The sequence below is a fragment of the Schistocerca gregaria genome, chromosome 2, assembly GCF_023897955.1.
Source record: "Schistocerca gregaria isolate iqSchGreg1 chromosome 2, iqSchGreg1.2, whole genome shotgun sequence".
Classification (NCBI taxonomy): domain Eukaryota; kingdom Metazoa; phylum Arthropoda; class Insecta; order Orthoptera; family Acrididae; genus Schistocerca; species Schistocerca gregaria.
In genome coordinates this window covers 68107237-68126326 of record NC_064921.1, presented here as the reverse complement: position 1 = coordinate 68126326, position 19090 = coordinate 68107237, and the positions used below count along the sequence as shown (strand labels likewise).

General features: G+C 42.4%; 1 protein-coding gene and 1 non-coding gene across 2 annotated transcripts in view; both read right to left on the bottom strand.

Moving 5' to 3' along the window:
• LOC126336334 (uncharacterized) overlaps positions 1-19090 on the bottom strand; it is a 1038948-nt gene that overhangs the window by 737509 nt on the left and 282349 nt on the right. The gene's annotated exons all lie outside the window — the stretch shown is intronic.
• Trnas-cga (transfer RNA serine (anticodon CGA)) lies at positions 9238-9312 on the bottom strand. The gene has a single exon. It is a non-coding gene; the product is annotated as a tRNA-Ser (tRNA).

Sequence of the window (19090 nt, the reverse complement as noted above, 5' to 3'; positions counted from 1 at the left end):
TGACATTGAGAAATGAATTTTGAACTATCATGTACACCAACAGACCGTTTCCTGTAGACATGATGGACAGTGCGGACAAAGGACTTTGTCCTTGTGCACTCTCAAAGAAGGTCTTTATTCTTTTCAGTGCGGGCAATGATTGTTCGACTCTAAATGGCATGGTTAAAATCAGTTCACATACGTTATAGAGTACTATGTACACCAACAGACCGTTTCCTGTAGACATGATGGACAGTGCGGACAAAGGACTTTGTCCTTGTGCACTCTCAAAGAAGGTCTTTATTCTTTTCAGTGCGGGCAATGATTGTTCGACTCTAAATGGCATGGTTAAAATCAGTTCACATACGTTATAGAGTACTACAAGTCCAGTGTGAAGTAAATTTTGATACAGGAAACCCTGTATTTCCTTCGCGGACTTGGCTGTAATTTGCTGTGACGTAAACATTGCCTACAGTTCAAACTTTAACCTATCAATATAGAAAAACTTCCCATATACTGTCCCTAATATTTTAGCTGCTTCTACGGGAAACACATGTGCAAAGCCTGAGAACTTGTTTGGGTCAAACATTTCAATGAACTTTAAGCAACGCAGCGAATCCAATCTGACGTTTGACTGCATGATTATAGTATTTAATATCTCTATTTACATTCTCCTATAGTGATATTTTCCTTTCCTCTCTTCCTTGGAGTATCACATATGCTTTCTATTGTGTCTGCCCACTCGTCTAATATAGAGTGCCTAGGAAGGTGTTTTCTCGGGTCGCTAGACAATTATTCAATCAAATCGTGTTAATGGAGTTTCTTACAGTAAATTAACTTGACAATATTTAACATTGATTATTTGCATGCTGTTGTATACATGGAAGAATCCTGGAGATACTAAAAGGTATCAGATAGATTATATAATGGTAAGACAGATTTAGGAACCAGGTTTTAAATTGTAAGACATTTCCAGGGGCAGATGTGGACTCTGACCACAATCTATTGGTTTTGAACTGTAGATTATAACAGAAGAAATTGCAAAAATGTGGGAATTTAAGGAGATGGGACCTCAATAAACTGACTGAACCAGAGGTTGTACAGAGTTTCAGGGAGAGCATAAGGGAACAATTGACAGGAATGGGGGAAAGAAATACAGTAGAAGACGAATGCGTAGCTCTGAGGGATGAAGTAGTGAAGGCAGCAGAGGATCAAGTAGATAAAAAGACGAGGGCTATTAGAAATCCTTGGGTAACAGAAGAAATATTGAATTTAATTGATGAAAGGAGAAAATATAAAAATGCAGTTAATGAAGCAGGCAAGAAGGAATACAAACGTCTCAAAAATGAGATCGACAGGAAGTGTTAAATGGCTAAGCAAGCATGGCTAGAGGACAAATGTAAGGATGTAGAGGCTTATCTCACTAGGGGTAAGATAGATACTGCCTGCAGGAAAATTAAAGAGGTCTTTGGAGAAAAGGGAGCCACCTGCATGAATATCAAGAGCTTAGTTGGAAACCCAGCTCTAATCAAAGAGGGGAAAGCAGAAAGGTGGAAGGAGTATATAGAGGGTCTATAAAAGGGCGATGTACTTGAGGACAATATTACGGAAATGGAAGAAGATGTAGATGAAGATGAGATGGGAGATAAGATACTGCGTGAAGAGTTTGACAGAGCACTGAAAGACCTGAGTCAAAACAAGGCCCCGGGAGTAGACAACATTCCATTAGAACTACTGATGGCCTTGGGAGAGCCAATCCTGACAAAAGTCTACCATCTGGTGAGCAAGATGTATGAGACACGCGAAATACCCTCAGACTCCACGAAGAATGTAATAATTCCAATCCCAAAGAAAGCAGGTGTTGACAGATGTGAAAATTACCGAACTATCAGTTTAATAAGTCACAGTTGCAAAATACTGACGCGAATTATTTACAGACGAATGGAAAAACTGGTAGAAGCCGACCTCGGGGAAGATCAGTTTGGATTCCGTAGAAATGTTGGAACACTTGAGGCAATACTGACCTTACGACTTATTTTAGAACAAAGATTAAGGAAAGGAAAACCTAAGTTTCTAGCAATTGTAGACTTGGAGAAAGCTTTTGACAATGTTGACTGGAATATTCTCCTTCAAATTCTAAAGGTGGCAGGGGTAAAATACAGGGAGCGAAAGGCTATTTACAATTTGTAGAGAAACCAGACTGAAGTTATAAGAGTCGAGGGGCATGAAAGGGAAGCAGTGGTTGGGAAGGGAGTGAGACAGGGTTGTAGCCTCTCCCCGATGTTATTCAATATGTATATTGAGCAAGCAATAAAGGAAACAAAAGAAAACTTTGGAGTAGGTATTAAAATCCAGGGAGAAGAAATAACAACTTTGCGGTTCGCTGATGACATTGTAATTCTGTCAGAGACAGCAAAGGACTTGGAAGAGCAGTTGAACGGAATGGACATTGTCTTGGAAGGAGGATATAAGATGAACAGCAACAAAAGCAAATCGAGGATAATGGAATGTAGTCGAATTAAGTCGGGTGATGCTGAGGGATTTAGATTAAGAAATGAGACACTTAAAGTAGTAAAGGAGTTTTGCTATTTGGGGAGCAGAATAACTGATGATGGTCGAAGTAGAGAGGATATAAAATTTAGACTGACAATGGCAAAAAAAGTGTTTCTGTAGAAGAGAAATTTGTTAACATCGAGTATAGATTTTAGCGTCAGGAAGTCAGTTCTGAAAGTATTTGTATGGAGTGTAGCCATGTATGGAAGTGAAACATGGACAATAAATAGTTTGGACAAGAAGAGAATAGAAGCTTACGAAATGTGTTGCTACAGAGGAATGTTGAAGATTAGGTGGGTAGATCACTTAAGTAATGAGAAGGTATTGAATAGGATTGGGGAGAAGATAAGTTTGTGGCACAACTTGACTAGAAGAAGGGATCAGTTGGTAGGACATGTTCTGATCCATCAAGGGATCGTAAATTTAGCATTGGAGGGCAGCGTGAAGCGTAAAAATCGTAGATGGAGACCAAGAGATGAATACACTAATCAGATTCAGAAGGATGTAGGTTGCAGTAGGTACTGGGTGATGAAGGAGCTTGCACAGGATAGATTAGCATGGAGAGCTGCAGCAAACCAGTCTCAGAACTGAAGACCACAACAACAACATATTTGCATGTTGGCATTTGCTTGCTACACACCTTTGTGAATACGCAATGTCCTTTGGTACACACAATTTCAATGCAAGCAAAACAATACAGTCTATAAGTCACTGCTGTATGACGGCTGGTATTCCACTCCGTCGCGGCTGGGGGGCCCGGCGCTTGTATTCTCTTCGTGTAGAGGCCGCTCCGGCTTGGTGTCGTCCTAGAGAGGGGTTCGTCAGCTCACTATTGGCAGACGTCGTCTCACAGCCCTCTCTGCCCATCCGTCCTTTACCGTCGCTTGCCGTTACGCCGGAACACTTTCAGTCTTGCACCATACTTTCTCGAAGCCATAGTATCTTTTAATGCACAGCTTGCAAGTCTTCCACATCTTTGCTGCAAAATGTAATTTTAAATATTTTTACTGCACAATGTTGAACGTAACGTCTGTCAGTAAAATCTGTTCTTCAAACAGACACTAAAGGAAGTTAAATTGAAAATCTCGTAACATAATGAGAAATCAACATTCGTAATTCGTAGCAACAGTATCCCAATTTTATGGATTTTACAAAGTAATTGCCTCGATTGCTGGAATCACAGCTTTTCCCGTATCCACAAAATAATAATTCTGGTTGTTCCAAAACCTATTGGCTGCTTTCACTCGCTCTACGTGTTTCCCGGTTCCGTTTCACTGGTCCACTGTGCGTTTAGAGTGCTGGCACATTTCTATTCATCCAATTGCAAATCAACCCAACTTCACCAAATGTGCGCAGGGACGTCCATGCATGGATATGAGATTCTGATTTTTCGTACAATGAAACTGCAGTGTACAGATTATCAAGGTCTGAATAACCACCACAATTACTGTTTCTAAGAAATTTGTCTTTTCCGAGAAACAATATGACCAAGAATTCACCCAATGCTTCTCTGCCGAATAACCAAATTTTTTGTTGTAATTATCAGGATAAAATGTTCGTATGAAATTTCTGGATTTGTTCTCTGTCTTTAAATTGCTGATATAGTGAGTTGATAGAACCAACTTTTCACTGCATGGGTGTGAGTGGAAAGATTCATTAAAAACACTTAACTATACCATTGCTATTACAACCACACGTTTTACGACACTGCTGTCTGCAATATAACTGATGTGAAGCCATCATACAACTGATATTCACACAATATTAGGACATTCGGCCGAGTTTTCATTGAGATGGTTATTGCCATATGTTTCGCGGCAACATTATCCCACTTTCAAGTGCAAAAAACCAGGAGACCTGATAAAACAACGTTTCTTATGCGGGCAGATATATAAGGATTATAGACGTCCTCAGTTATAACGTACCTAAAAAGTTTTTTATGCCATTAGGCCTCGTCACAACTTAAAAACAAGCTGCACATGTGCACTGCCAACTCAAACCGTAAAACATCACAAGGCGGTGCATCCACCATTCCCGAGGTACAGTTGCGAAGTGAAAGCCGCTGCCATCACCTATCAACGGTGATATTAACTAAAAGCCTCATGCTCTCCACCAACGATAATACTGTTTGTCACAAAATCTTTGAGAAATGTCTATCTGGTCCTATCCCATTCTAACTGAAAACTACCTATAAGCTGCAATCTAAACGGAAATGGCATACGTAAATCCTTTGTCGCTAGGTAAAATATGTTGGTGGCTGCTTCTTAAGGAGGATATCGCTAAAGTGTTCCCAGAAATGCAATTTAGACACTTCCGTACTCTCATTTTTAAAAAAGCCAAATCAATCCCTACCTCCTCTAAATTTGATAGCAACCATCCTTTTTCTTCCGCTTTTAACACTCTCATACTTTCCGTTATATCCACCAGCGAATGCTGCTCATTCTTGAGGTGCTTTTCTACCGCTGACGAGCCGTTCTCTCTGTTGTTATACTCTTTAAATCTAACTTTCAAATTCCGTCTCGCCCACCCCACATATCTCGCTCCACAATCCAGACATTTTCTTCATACACTCCGCATTTCCTTGTCCATTTGCACGATAACGCCTGCCCCGAGCTACACTTCAGCCGATCTTTCACCGTGTGGCGTTCACATCCTTGCCCACCTGAAGAATAACATGCGTAGACATCGGTCAGTCGGACGAGGAAGTGCTAGAAAATGTCCAAATGTGTGTGAATTCCTGAGGTCATAGGTCCCTAGAATTACACACTACTTAATCTAACTTAAACTAACTTATCCTAGGAACAACACACATACCCATGTCCGAGGGAGGACTCTAACTTCCGGTGGGAGGGGCCGCGCAATCCGTGACATGGCGCCTCAAACCGTGCGGCCATTCCACGCGGCGAAGTGCAAGAATGAGTGCAGTTATGGATCCGTCAGCGGCCAACCACATTCTACGAATAAGGAACTGATCGACTAATCTTGCAATGGGATAAATATCTTAACGCGTGTGCTGATTTGAAGGGAACCGTTCCTTGGTACGCTTGTGGTGGGTGTTAGGTTTTCATTTGACTGCCACTTGCACATTTTGTGCGAAAGCGTTGGGAGCCAAGACGAAAAGAACCAAATAAAAAACCTAACGTACTTGTAGTACTTCTGATGCCCTGTAGTAGTAGTAGTAGTAGTAGTAGTAGTAGAAGTAGAAGTAATAAAGTGGAGGTGTTGGTGGTGATGGTGGTATTTGTTACGATGGAACGAAGTAAAGATATCCAGATATCACAGTAAGTAGTTACGCAAGTGTTTCTGTTTTTAATTATGAAATACAAAGAGTGTCAGCCCGTTCTGCAGTGCTGTAAGTGCACTGACTCAAGTGAATAAATCTGCTGTAAAGACGGCTACCCACTCCTTATCTCCATCTCTCTCTCTCTCTCTCTCTCTGTATGTGTGTATGAGTGGTAGAGTGCGGGAGTGGAGGGGCGGGGGAAAGGGGGGGGACAGGCGTAGATCAAAGAAGCCGCAACCAGCTGGCCGCAGCAGCAGTACTGGAACTCACTGTCTGAAAGATAGCCTCTGTAGAAAGCCTCACAATTAAATGCTGACGCTTAGATTTCTGCTCAGGACTTGAGATAATCTCTCTGTTGACTGCAGCCGTATAACGAACAGAGCTGTTCGCCCGGTAACATATTTTTCGAACTAATTCATTGCTTTTCTCCACAGGTGCTCGAGAAATTAGACACTGCAGAAGACATACAATGAACCATTAGAAAAGGAGTGAACTAGGTTCAAATGGTTCAAATGGCTCTGAGCACTATGGGACTTAACATATATGTTCATCAGTCCCCTAGAACTTAGAACTACTTAAACCTAACTAACCTAAGGGCATCACACAACACCCAGTCATCACGAGGCAGAGAAAATTCCTGACCCCGCCGGGAATCGAACCCGGAAACCCGGGCGTGTGAAGCGAGAACGCTGCCGCACGACCACGAGCTGCGGACGGAGTGAACTAGGGCTAGCGTTCAATATAGTTTAGACCAATACTTCATCACAGATGGTAAAACAAAAAGGTTAAGTAAAGAAACGAGTAGAAATGGGATGGATAATGTACAACTTAATTAACTTAACTCGAAGAAAACAGAAGTAAACTACAAGTATAAGCAGGGCTTATGCCACAAGGAATAACATCAAAAAAGAAAACTACCTGCTGTCCAAACAAGCGAATACAAGAAAAGGTGAATCTACTGACTTCTGTTGTCCCCTAGCCGGAAATTAGTCCTACAAGAACAGGTGAAGTACGTAAGAGATATTGCCTCGTGTTCCATCTTTCGAGCTTGATAACAAACACACGAATACGACGGGTGTATGAAAGTGTACGACTGTTGACTTTCCAGTTAAGCCTCTAATGTTTGCAGATGTAAGGCACACGGATGGTAATGTGTGTCTTGGTTGCTATCACATAGTATTCTCCATTTCAAACAATAATTGTAAAATATACCTAAATAAATAAATAATCCACGCTTGTCAAACTGCGGTTTGAGTAAAGAGAACCTATAACAGAAACTAAGCGCATCATTAAACATAACAACAGGAGTAAACTGAAATATAACGAGTACATGAAAGTCAGTCTACATAGCGCGTTCAGTATAATAAATCAGGAAAACAACAGTCTACGAGAAAATCACATATCAATTGGTAAAAACATCACACTCATCAGATCCTTGAAGAAATGCTCAATTTGTAAACCGTTAAAGACATTAGCGAACAAGAAGCAAGTACTGTAACTCTACTGACGTAAACCTACTTAAACCTAATATTCTCTTCAGAACACTTGAAAATACGTAGTCACTATTGTGAAGCTAACACATTTCTCGGACATCTAATGATTTCTCGTATGTAGAAACCAAAAGAAAGATATTACTGAAGAGATTGAAGAACTTGAAGATCTTATTAATCAAGGTAAGTTTCAGGTTTGAATTGCGATGATCTTACAAAAGAAATACTCTTTGATTAGGAGCTGTTACGAAACATCAAGATCCATTATTGCACAGCATAAATACAAGTTTAAACAAGATGCTTATAACGTTAAAAAGTGTAAGAAAGTGTCTTTTGACATATGTCGTCAAATAAACGTGACAAAATGTAGATTCATTAGTTATTTTTGGTAATAAAGAAAATTAGGGACACTAATAAATTCACTAAACACCAAGTGAATACGAGTGATCACTCGAGACAAGAGCAAAAAATAAGAGGAATTCTCGAAGAAGAAATTGTGAAAAGGTACTGAACGTTAGCACGCGTTGGGCTTCAAATTGCGTATAATGTAAAGAATTCTGTTGTCATCAAACATTATCAACGTAATTCTTTCTTTCGTGCCTCAGTCTTCCCCCATACTGACTGACTGTTAAAAAATAATACATTTCATAATTAGTGTTCAACGGGAGAATTGTCAGGCGAAACATATAGTCATGAGAAAAAATATTATGATATGATCAATTGAGTTCTTGGCAGGCATCCGAGGGTATGTGGCACCAGATGCCTTCGTACAGTTCACGATGTTGCAAGAACCACCGCCGACCTGAAAATGCCTCAGGTGTGGAATGAAGGAGAGACAGCGTGGAAAAACCCAGTTTTGGGAATTAACACACGAAATAGATAACTGCGCTGTGTTATGTGTGTTTTTACAACAGAATAACGTCAACACTATCTCACCGCATAATCCATTTAAGTGTGTGGGTGTTTTTGCTATAGTTCGTAGATACCGTGACTGGGTTGAGAGGCTATGCATTGGTGTATCGGATTTGGATGGTATAAACGTAAAATTGTAACCTTCCCCTTCCCAATCGGCCTACTGGATTGCGATATTACTGACTGTGATCGCATATGCCTAATGAAATTTTACAGTAAGGATATCGTTACCGAAGGAAAATAACACCTGTTAGTTGGAGGAAAAGTGCACAATAGACCCTTCTGAAGGAAGAATCTATTCTCAGCTTAAGCTAAATACTTATCATAAATTTGAGATTGGTGGAATCGCAATGCAATCGTTCACGAAACGCGCAGGGGGGGGGGGGGGGGGGGATACCAAGTAATATTTACTAAAAAAATGCTGATTAGCTAAAAAGGGGATAATTAAACGGTCGCCAGTCCACTAGAGCAATGAGTCACCAGAATCTTAAGAAAGGTAATGGCAAAGAAATTTAAGCAAATAATCACTGGCGTGGCAACAGAAGGCCGTCATACTTTTCCACAGCACAACAGTTCGCGAGAAAATTAATGAATCACAAAGTACTGAGATTGCTGTTACTTATCCTGAAATACTAGATTTTAAAAGTGAAGTTACATAAATGTAACAAACTTTGTTACGTAAAAAAAAAAAATACTTTGAGTAGCATCAGTGTAACGTAACGCAAAATTTAGAAAGTGGCAAGCGATTTATTTTTGATTATTGAAAAACTGAATTAAGTTTACTTAAAGCAAACGAGCAACCGATTTTACTTTTAATATAACAACAATAAGATACATACCAAACCAGCAGAAATCATTCGCTAGGCTAAATACGGAATAAATGAAGTGTGCACTCTTAATTTATACTGGATCTTTAGTAAGTTTTCCAGTGATATTTTACGTTAATTTAAGTTAATTAAGTTAATACACAAAACTGCAAGTTAGTTAAGCCTCTGAAAGTTCCTGGCAGATTAAAACTGTGTGCCGGACCGAGACTCGAACTCGGGACCTTTGCCTTTCGAAGGCAAGTGCTCTACCAACTGAGCTACCCAAGCACGACTCATGCCCCCTCCACACAGCCCCACTTCTGCCAGTATCTCGTCTCCTACCTTACAAACTTACAGAAGCTCTCCTGCGAAACCCTACAGACCTAGCACTCCTGAAAGAAAGGATATAGCGGAGACATGGCTTAGCCATAGCCTGGGGGATGTTTCCAGAATGAGATTTTCACTCTGCAGCGGAGTGTGCGCTGATATAAAACTTCCTGGCAGATTAAAACTGTGTGCCTGACCGAGACTCGAACTCAGGAAGTTTCATACCAGCGCACACTCCGCTGCAGAGTGAAAATCTCATTCTACTTAAGCCTCTGTTGTGCAATATAAGAATGAGCAGTTACTGAGGCAGAAAATTTAGACTAAAACTGGTCATTAGCAAACAAACAAAACTGGAGGTAAATAGTTAATCAATTTTCATATCCTTACGACACTCAGTGTTTGCATGGAAAGAAAAGGGAGCCTACTTAGTAATAATGTCTGAGTACAATGACAACACAGATGCCTTTCAAATTCTAACTATTGCAGCTTATTATTCAAGTTAGTCATGGCCTGTGACAGAAATGTCACTGGGTAATGTCCACGTAATTTTTCACTTAACAGTCTTACGGTGATGTAGCTGTGCGGACGACGAAGAATGTAGCCGACGACAGTGCTGAGCTGCCGTTGTTGCTGCTGCTGCTGGTTGAGAACCCCGAGTAGTCTCCAGAGACACGGATAATCACGGGACGGGCAGTAGTTAGAACTGCAGCTTCCTCCTCCTGTCCACTCCTACCGAACTCTCAATACTCGCGGATTAACGAATGTGGTGTACCTACACTGGCGCGATCAAAGCTGCACCCCGCTTCTGCGGGAGCGCCCAACTAACACTTCCGCACTCTTTCATGACTCAAGCTGCTCTGCTTCCACTAAGCTCGCCATGCGAGAGGGGGTCTCCATACGCGAAGATAAACAACGGTACGGCTAGTGCCATTTCGACGTTGCTATGGATATATTTCAATAAAATCCTCCTCTTGGCTATTACCCAGCAATTTACAATATTTTCATTATAATTACAATCAATTACATCCAGTCAGAAATAAATACACTATTACATTGATCACGTGTTAAATACAGTTTCTTTAATAAAGCTTACAGATTCAGAATCAGAAGTACAGTAGAAGTCATCAACTGATATTTAACGGCAAAAAATTTTTGATGGTGCAGAAGGTTTTTATTTTATTTTATTTTATTTTATTTTTTGCGTTTTCGGTGTTATGAAGTGTATATACATATGGATAAATATAGAAAGTATGGGGAAACGTCACAAAATCAGTAAAATTTTGTTACGACATGTTCTTGCAGGATATCTGTAGAATGTAGTGGAAATGGGTCAGTTCACAGAATAACTGCTTGATGTGTTACCTATCGTGCTGCGTGTACTGGTGTGTCAACGAAGTCGTACTGGAGAAAAGCCAAGTCCGTATCTGGGATTCATGTAGTGGTGGAGAAGCTGAGAGTTGGGATGATGGATGTCGTTGTTTCGGAAACAGTTTATTGCAGTTTTGATGTATTTTGATAGACATTTTGATGCGGTTTGGGAGCGTTTTGATACAATGTCAACCTCGCAGACACTCAAGAGCGAGATAAGCTTTCAAATTATGCTCTGTTTGCATTCAGTTTTGGTTACCCACCTGTAAACTACGTTGGGATTCGTAACACTGATTCCAACAAAGACGATGTAAGAATTATACAGAAGCGATATATTAAAGCAGGCGAAATGTATTTCCCCCAATCCAGGACAGTGTTCTACGCCACACCACCTACATCTACTGTCTCTCTACCGTTCCACTCTCGAACGGCGTGCGGGAAAAACGAGCACTTAAATTTTTCTGTGCGAGCTCTGATTTCTCTTATTTTATCGCGATGGTCATTTCTCCCTATGTAGGTGGGTGCCAACAGAATTTTTTCGCAATCGGAGGAGAAAACTGGTGATTGAAATTTCTCGAGAAGATCCCGTCGTATCGAAAAACACTTTGTTTTAATGTTTGCTGCTCCAATTCACGTGGCACTATCTCCCCTACTTCGCGATAATACTAAACGAGCTGCCCTTCTTTGTTCTTTTTCGATGTCATCCGTCAGTCCCATCTGATGCGGATCCCACACCGCACAGCAATACTCCAGAATAGGGCGGACAAGCGTGGTATAAGCAGTCTCGTAAAATTAGTGGAGAGCAAAGTTCTGTAAAAAATCACATGAAATAAAAAAATGGCGGTAACACTGTGGTGTGCTACCAAATTATGTGGAAGACTGTACGGAGAAAACGCAACAAGATTCCTCATTTGGGCATCTCACAAATGCAAAGTTAATGTCACGAAAGTAGGCCACAAACTATGACCAATTAAGCAGCACAAGCTTCATGGCAGAAGGAATAAGTAGTGAGCTGCATAGAACATGGGTCCCACTACTGCAACTGCCATCGGCTAGCAGGCACCAGTCAGCAGCAAACTACAAACTCTCAGGGGAAAAAAAAAACACATAGAGGAGACGACTCAATCCTGTTGCCAATGTGATGAATGAGAACATCACATCACCTACTATACGAATAAGCAGAGGAATGCGCAGAACCTTCCACTCTCGTCGTACATACATACACATTCACAGAGAGGAGGGCGGTACTGGCCTGCTGTACAGTTCCTCCTCAGTCACTTCGCGCCCATCACGGCTAGAGGACCGACTCATTCCATTGGATATTTGGAAATTCTGGAGCGAAAGCAGCCTTCTTTCCTACACTGGTCGAGCAGCATCAAGGCATGCCGTCCTTTAACGCTCATGCAAAAAAGGCAAAAATGCCATGCACAGTCACACTCTGGGAACAGCAGTGGCGGCGTGGCATCATCTTCCCTGAGTCCGCAGCTCATGGTCTCGATGTCGCATTCTCGCTTCCCGAGCACGGGGTCCAGAGTTCGATTCCCGGCGCTGTCAGGGGTTTTCACCTGCCTCGAGATGACTGTGTGTTTGTGTTGTCCTCATCATTTCATCATCAATCATGAAAAGTTGCGAGATTGGACTGAGCAAAGGTTGTGAATTTGTGCGGGCGCTAATAACCGCGTAGTTGAGCTGTCCTGAGCGGTAACAGATGCCGGCTTTGGCAACAAAGTGCGCAGCAGACAGCAATCAAACTTCCGTAAAAACTGCCCAACTCCCCAGAGAATCTCGCCCTTCCTAACGAGATTTGCTGGTCACCTTCTGCCGACAAAGAGGAATCGAGACCACACTGGGAGCGCACCTTCCTAGCGAGAAATACACAAAGGTTTCTTTCCAGGTACACACATCCAGTACCCACAATAAAGTACAATGGACGCCCAGAAAGTAAAGCTCCGAATTTTTTTTTCGCCCGTGAAAACAATGCTACGATGGCGAACCTTTAAGCTCGCCAAGTTTCCGTCACTTCCGACAGATAGCGTAGCTGCAGGACAGTTTCAAAATGGAGCCTGTGGATGATGTGCCTTACAAGCAACGTGCCGTCATTGAATTTCTCACTGCAGAGAAAGGAACTGCGGGGAATATTGACAAACGCTTGTGCAAAGTCTATGGAGCATCTGTTGGTGGCAGAATTGCAGTTAGTCACTGGGCACGGAGGGTGAGGTCATCAGGTGGTGGTTCGCCGGGGGTCCACAATTTGCATGGTCGGGGAGACCATCCACGGCTGTCATACCTGACATGTTGCAGCAAGCTGATGTTCTCATTCGCGAGGACAGACGCATTAAGACTTGGCGGCAATTGGCGCTGCATCTGTCAGCCAGCAAAAGAAGTGTGGATGCAATTATCCGCACTCTTGAATATTCTAAAATGTGTGCAAGATGGGTGCCGCGGTGTCTAACGGTGGATCACAAATCGCACAGAAAAAAAAAACATTTGTCGTAATTTGTTGCAGTTTTTGAGTCTGAGGGAGGGTGGCTTCTTGACCCGCACTGTGACAGCTGATGACACGTGGGTTCACCATTTTGAGTCTGAAACGAAACGACAGTCGATGGAATGGCGCCATTCCCACTCCCCACAGAAGAAAAAATTCAAAGCAACTGCTTCCGCCGGTAAGGTCATGATCACCGCGTTCTGCGACTGTGATGCAAGAGGCGGTACCATTAATTCAGAGGCATATGTCAACTTATTAATAGAGCTCAAACGCGCTTTCGGTGACTTCGGTGCCACAGCAACCCAGGACATGTTTCCCTGAAAAACAATTACACTCAGCCCCGCACAAGTCTGAGAACTACTTAACACAGCAGGGTTGGGCACTGTTACCCCATACACCCTACAGCCCTGACTTAGCCCCCACGGACTTACACTTGTCTGGGCCATTAAAGGATGCCATTAGTGCAGACATTTTGAGGACAATGAGGAGGTGATTCACACAATGAAGCACTGGCTCCGCCACCTGGTCAAGGATTGGTACGGACAGGGTATACACACCCCCGTTTCGCGCTGGAGGGAGGCTATAGAACGGGATGGAGATCACGTGGAAAAATAGGTTGTGTAGATAAAGAAAACATTATTTCATGTGTGTGATTCTTATTATTTGTTGAGGGAAAAAATACGTATAATGCATATCACGTAAAGAACAAAGTACTGAGTTCTAATTTCTAAAAAAGCTTTTAGTCCCGTCACAGGTCTGCTGTGATATTCCGTAAGTTCAGTTCAATAGATAGAACAGTGGAAATTTATCGAATGTCTTCTAGAAGTCACACTACACAGTGGTAAGACAGTGAAGTCATATTTGGGAGAACAAGTTTAAATCCCCGTCTATGCATTCAGGTTTAAGATTTCCATGGTTCCCCTAAACCACTTACGACAAATGTTGCGATGACTCCTTTGGAACGAACTCTGCCGATTTCCTCCTTCTTCGTTCTTCCCCCGAATAAGGTTGTTCTCCGTTTCCAATGATCTCACCGTCGACGAGACATTAAACTATAACCATCCTTCCTTTCTTTCTTCAATATGCACATGTCCGCAGCTCGTGGTCGTGCGGTAGCGTTCTCGCTTCTCGCGCCCGGGTTCCCGGGTTCGATTTCCGGCGGGGTCAGGGATTTTCTCTGCCTCGTGATGGCTGGGTGTTGTGTGATGTCCTTAGGTTATTTAGGTTTAAGTAGTTCTAAGTTCTAGGGGACTGATGACAATAGATGTTAAGTCCCATAGTGCTCAGAGCCATTTTTTTTTTTCAATATGCACGGCGCCGAAAAACAGCTGAGTGTCAGTCATACACTTCTTTCCAAATTCTTGTTGTCTCCAAGAAAACTGATAATAGGCGATAACTTTACTTGTTCCGTTGCTCTGAGAGTTTAACAGTTTGATGTAAGCTACATACACCCTCGGTTATAGAGCAATCTGTTAGACAACTGTTCTTACTTGCAACACTTCGTTGCTCCAGCGACCTATGTTGAACTGCTGCGGAAAAGAAGCAAGATCTTTCGTATAATCTGTATAGAGCGGTACAAGTGCAGGAGCCGTTTATATCTTAAGTGATTTTAGTTCATTTTATATTCCACGATCCCTTATCTCATTATCTATCATTGATACAGAATGTGTTAAACAGGTTATGAATATATTCATCCTAATGGAGGACCAAAATGACAAATTACAGATACCAGAGGCACTGTAATTTATTAATTACACTTTTAAATATCACTGCTCAACACACAAAATGTTATGGAAACGAAATCAGAAAACTTTGCTAATTTGGTATCCCTGAATTCGAGATTGACCTTAAAATTTGCATGTTACCTCTAATCGTCGAACTGCAACTATTGCCTGTAACTACACCTTCTTCAGCAAAGATTGGGCCGAACGTATAAGCAGTTAGCAGCACTGTCTTGGTCACAATTATGACAATGTTGATTAATCACGTGATTGGGTAAACGCTCTACATCCAGGCGAATGGCTACACCAAACATGCACCACGCCACAGATGCAGGTCCTGAGAGCAGAATTACGCTATGGGGTGCACTGAGTTGGGCGTCCATGGGATCTGTGGTGGTAATCGATGGCACCATGACGGCAGTGAACTAAGTGAACATTATTGCGGACCACCTTTATCGTTTCATGCTTGAAGTCTCCTCCTACGGCAATGACATATTCCAGCAGCATAACTGTCAGTGTTGGTCAGAATCGTGCTATAGTAGCTTTAGGGTCATAATAGTGAACTCACATTGATGTATTGCCCAGCATATGTGCCTGATCTCTACTCAATGGAACACACATTGTGCGCCAGCAGCGAGCCCGTAAATCACCACTCTGAATTTTGCAGGATTTACTTGATCTGTGCGAATATACCTGGTGCCACCTATTTCTGGAATCCTGTCAAGCACTTGTAGGATCCATGCCAAGCAGAATCGTTGCTGCATGTGTTTCCGTAATTGACCAACACGTTGTTAAGCAAGCAGTCATGATGTTTTGGCTAATCGATGTAAATGCAGCCTGCTCGTCAGTTGCAGGAATCTTATAATTTAAAAAATTTCAACGTTCTCCGGAGGCGAGAACAGCTTCTAGATAAGAAATACTAGAAGACGGAATGGCGAGAGACACTTCAAGATGACTAGGCAGTTCTAATAGTAGCCACAGCTGGCTGGGTCGTGTAAACTAAACTCGAGCGTAACGAAGAAAAGGAATAAAAACGTGCTCCGCACAGATGTTACAGATTAGTAACACAAGCTACGTCGCAGATAGGCCGTAAACGCTTTGAAGTCTGTGAATGTTCCTAATTTTGTCTTTTTGTGAGAACTGGCAAAGTTCATTGCCTTCTCGCCAAACACCTGTCCTATTGCGCAAGGCGAGTCTCTACATGAATAGAAAGGAACAAAGGTAAAAAGAAAACCTGTTTCATTAACCTCTACACAGCACGTGCATGTAACCGTTTTTCTGGAATGCCATTTGTACGAAAAGAAGAAGAAGTGCATGTGGATAGGGCCTCCCATCTGGCACACCGGTGATATGGTGCAGGTCTTTTTAGTTAACGCCACTTCGGCGACTTGTAGGTGATGAGAATGAAATGATGAAGAAAACAACACAACACCCAGTCCCTGAGCGGAGAAAATCTCCGACACGGCCAGCTATCGAACCCGCGCCCAAGCATTGCATTCTGCTGCACTGGCCACTCGGATACAAGGCGGGTCATTTGTACGAAGTCTGCTACTGAACTATGCAGACGGTATAAGGAGCAGTTAAAACACGCACCCGATTTTTGTAACTGTTAAATCGTCTGAGATCTAGTACTGCAGCTCGAATTGAGAAGGGAAGGAAATGAATATCAGTTATCAAAGTCTGATAACTTGGTGGCTTCTCACTGAACCTTACTGAACCGCTTAAGATACTTTTGCGTTTCCTGCCACGTTCCCGCTGTGCTTCCATTCGTGTCACTAAGCACTCCAGCAAAGTGAAGTCCCTGATGTCTGCCATTGTTATTCATCAAAAACGGATCTGGTCAACGTACAGACTGTATTCTCCCTTGATCTGACACGTAGCTATTACGTGGCAATCACGCTGCAATTCATGTGAGCAGCAGTGTTTCAATATCACCGGTCGGGGTGTGGGGTTCAAATGTTTTGTATCTCACCATCTTACACTGTTACATGCTTTTAGTTCAGATGTGATGTTTCTTTCTGGTCACACTGTACTATTTTTCCCACATTTCTCATTCTTTTGAAATTTTATAAGCAGGCTTTCTCAAGTGTCTGCCCATGGGTCCAGCAAATCTGTGACCATCTGCGCTGCCCATCTTTGTAAACATTCAGTATGCCTCGTCCTATTTGATGTAGGTCTCACACTTCACCAATAGTCCAGGACGAGTCGCTCGAGTTCTTTGCAAATAGTCCCAAATGTAGACTTAATTTCCCAGTACCCTGCCAACGAACAGCAATCTGCCATCTACTTTATCTATGACTGAAAGAATGTGATCATTACGTTTCATATCCTACAAATCGTTCTATCCACGTATTTAAATGAATTGACTGAGTCGAGCACTGACTCATCTAGCTGTAGGGTGGTATGTATTTTGGCTGTGTGAAGTGCACAGTTTTACATATTCAATGGCACTTTATGAGTTTCCACTGACAAAATTGAACTCTAGGGTCAAATTAGTTGATCACAGTGTGGTCCATAAGGGGACAGTAAGTGCGTCCTCACCAGTATGAAGTTTGCTTGTCACAATACCAACTTTCAAAATCATCCCATTTTCTATGTACTGCAAATGGCACTCGTATTGCGAAGATGTTTGGTATCACACGAGCGACTACTGACGATCTCACAGTCTTTGACCACCTGAGTATAGGCATGCCTAACAAGAGACACTTTTGGTGAGAGGAGGCACGAGTCAAATCTCTTGTGGTCTTGGCGTTGTGCCTGTTTGAACGACACAATGCATTCTACTTTGTTCCTTTCTGCGTTTCCGGCTGGTCTTCCGCAAGTGGCTCTGTCAGTTTCTCCCACATTTTTGCTATGGGTGATTGACGTAATAACTTCCTCTGAAGTTGCTTTCTGATCGTCATTCTCACGCAACGAGATACGAAAGAACGATGCAACAGGGAATGGCATGTTGGCAGTTTGGCGTAATATTTCCTTGCAGCATTTTCAGTTCTTTAATATACCTTTACTTGCGTTGAAATTAAATACAACTTCGATTTAAACTTGAATACCTCACACTCTTGTTCATTTAAATGATTCCAACATTTTCTAAAGTGTCTAGAATTTTTCTTTGGGTTGGGTTGTTTGGGGGAAAAGACCAAACGGCGAGGTCATCGGTCTCATCGGATTAGGGAACGACAGGGAAGGAAGTCGGCCGTGCCCTTTCAAAGGAACCATCCCGGCATATGCCCCATTCTGCCCTCTCATGATATCTAATGACTACTGAGGTCGCTGATATGGAGTACCTGACAGTATTTGGTAGCAGAATGTACCTAATATGAAAAACGCATGTTTTTGTGGTGTCCGGATTCCTATGATCACATAGTGTATGTTAACTTCGAGGTTGAAATATGTGTTAAACAGATCATGGTCTATAGTAATCCCAGGAAAACAGACTGGGACTCATATAGGAAAGACGTACCAAACGCACCTTTATCTCAATTTAGAACTTCTATATAGAACCGGTATGATGAAATGGCTGACGCAGTGACGTCTATCATTATGACATATTTAGAAAACTGCTCGATCACCAAGAAGTGCGACTGCTACGGTCGCAGGTTCGAATCCTGCCTCGGGCATGGATGTGTGTGATGTCCTTTGGTTGGTTAGGTTTAAGTAGTTCTAAGTTCTAGGGGACTGATGACCATAGATGTTAAGTCCCATAGTGCTCAGAGCCATTTGAACCATTTGAACCATCTGAACCAACAGTTCGACGACGTTTACAGCAGCATGGATTACCAGCTCGGAGACCATGGCTGCGGGTACCCTCGACGCTGCATCACAAACAGGAGCGCCTGCTATGGTTTACTCATCGACCAATCTGGGTGCACGAATGGCAAAACGTAATTTTTTCGGATGAATCCAGGTTCTGTTTACCGCATCTTGATGGTCGTATCCGTGTTTGGCGACATCGCGGTGAACGTACATTGGAAGCGTGTATTCGTCATCGCCATACTGGCGTATCACCCGGCGTGATGGTACGGGCTCCATTGGTTACACGTCTCGGTGACCTCTTGTTCGCATTGACGGCACTTTGAACAGTGGACGTTTCATTTCAGATGTCTTATGACCCGCAGCTCCACCCTTCATTCGATCCCTGCGAAACCCTACATTTCAGCAGGATAATG